Consider the following 2,575-nt stretch of genomic DNA (forward strand, 5'->3'; position numbering starts at 1 on the left):
ATATATATATATATGACAAAGTAAAAGAGAGTAGGAAAAAAGAGATACAAAAAGGAAGTATAATCCAATACAGGCAAATTATCTGAAAGGGTACCTTGACTTAGTATAATTGTCTTACATGTTTTATATATTCTTTGGCCCATTGGCCTGGTTTTCAATCTGTACATATGACAATTAACTTTATAAGGTTGTATAAGGAAAATAAAATGAATCTAATTATTCAAAATTAAGGGTATGGGCCAGGGATTTAGATTGGTGGCACCAAGCCCAAGGTCCTGAATTTGATTACTGTTACTAGAAAAAAAAATTAAGGGCATGTAGAGAGAAGGAGAAAAAAGAAGGGAATTGAAATGTACTATGTACTGTACATGTACCACCAACTCCCTACAGTGAATGTAATCCTTATGTACTGCAAACATGTACTAATATAAGCCAAATTTTAAATAAAATAATATTGTACTAAATGAAAAGAAAAAAAGATGACCAAGAGATGGAGTGGGGAGGCTGAGGAAAGAGACATAAAAAAAATCAAGATTTGTTATATATATGTACCAACTCCCCACACTGAGTGTAGTCATTGTGTACTGCAAACATGTACTATCAATAATAAAAATAAAATCCAGATGTGATGGCATATGCCTATAATCCCAACACTCTAGAGGCTGAGTCAGGAGCATCACCATGAGTTTGAGGCCGGGTTCACTGGGGTACACAGTGAATTCAGAGTAAATATAAGAAATGACACTAGGTAGGAAGGTAGGAAGGAGACATGGAATTCGAAATTTTTAAAATTGTACAGAGCAGGGCATGGTGGCCCAGCATTTGGGAAGCTGAGGCAGGGATCATCAGGAGTTTGAGGCCAGCTTGGGTTACACAGCAAGTTCAAGGCCAGCAACTACGTACAGAAACCTTGTCTCTTATCTCATTAGGATCTTATGTACTATTACAGTTTATTTACACAAGAGAAACTATTCGGTATTTACACATGTGTGACTTATTTATTTCACTTAGGAGTATAACCTCAATATGTATCCATTTTCCTATGAATGAATCTAATTTCTTATTCTTTATGGCTGAGTAGTGTTCCATTTTATAGAAAAACCACATCTTCTTTATCCAGTCTCCAACTGATGGACAAATGGGCTGTTGCCAAGTTTTAGCTATTACAAACTGTGCCACTATAAACATAGGTGTGCATATATCAGTGTGATATAATTATTTTAATTCTTTTGGAAAGATACCCAGCAGAGGGATGGCTGGGTCAAATGGAATCTCTAGTCTCAGGGACAAGGGACAAGGAGAAAAAATGAGAACCAAGACCTGTCATGTAAAGGTACGAGATCCCAATAATGAATGTAACTGTACTGTATACCTAAAATGTACCAATAAACTCAATTTTAAAAATAATCTTGTCTCAAAAAACAAAATAAGGAGGAGGGGAAGCCAGCAGCAGTGGCAGCTGAACAGGCAGTGCCTACCAGTTTCATAATTGATGCTCCTCCTAGCTCACTCATGGGCTGGAAGGCCTGGGTGGGGCTGGGCAGAGTGGGGCTGCTTGGAGTGGAGGCCGCCTCCGGGCGGTCAGGCTGGAGAAGCAAGTACAAGTGAGGATTTTTTTTTTTTAATGGCAGTTTATCATGGAAGCGACTGATCTATCACCTTGCTCTCATTTCTACCTGACCTGTGTTGGCTAGGGAGAGTGCACAAATAAGCAAGATAGCACATCAAACAGTACTCCAGGAGTGAACGGAATAAGTGTTTTTCATACTCAGGCACAGCAGGTTCCTCAGATGGTGCCTGTTGACCCTGGGAGAGGAGGCAAAGCCATGCCTCCAAGCAAGCAGAGCGAAGAGTTCACCCATGGAACAAAATAGTGACAAGTATCATCGACACAGAGAGGAACAACATGGCTGTGGAAAAGAGCCAAGTGAAAAGCAAGCAGACTCTAATTCATTCATTCATAGGAAAATGGATACATATTGAGGATATACTCCTGAGTGAAATAAATAAGTCATACGTGTAAATACTGAATAGTTTCTCTCATGTGAAAAACTACAGTGGTACATATAAGAGCCTAATGAGATAATTGACCATGTGAAATAGGAAGAAAAGGGCTAAAGGTGTAGGTAAAATGGGAAGGGTAGGGGTTAAGGTAATAAAGGAAAAGGGAAAAAATGAGAAAATGAAAAAATGGAAATGAAGTGATTGTAAATAGGGAGGGGAGGAGGGGGTGAAGGGAGGGCAGGGACAAGGGGAAAAATGAGAACCAAGACCTATCACATAAAGGTACAAGATCCAAATGATGAATATAACTGTATTGTATACCTAAAATGTACCAATAAACACAATGAGAAAAAAAAGAAAAGAAAAGCAAGCAGAAAGCACAAGACATGCTGCAAAAGTGAATCAGCTCAAAAAACAGAATGAAAGCTTGGAAGCAAAAATTAAGTTGTTGACAAAAGAATTAAGTGTACTGAATGATTTGTTCCTTGAGCATGAACACAACCTTGCAGACAATGTGCAGCCCATTAGCACTGAAAATACTACAGCAAATTCTGACACTGCAGGACAGTAG

General features: G+C 38.6%; 1 pseudogene; it reads left to right on the forward strand.

Annotated features, from left to right (window-relative positions):
* Positions 1–2,575, forward strand: part of LOC104874350 — a 5,986-nt pseudogene extending 3,411 nt beyond the window's left edge.

This window comes from Fukomys damarensis, unplaced genomic scaffold, assembly GCF_012274545.1.
Source record: "Fukomys damarensis isolate Sample0158 unplaced genomic scaffold, DMR_v1.0_HiC HiC_scaffold_39, whole genome shotgun sequence".
Classification (NCBI taxonomy): Eukaryota; Metazoa; Chordata; class Mammalia; order Rodentia; family Bathyergidae; genus Fukomys; species Fukomys damarensis.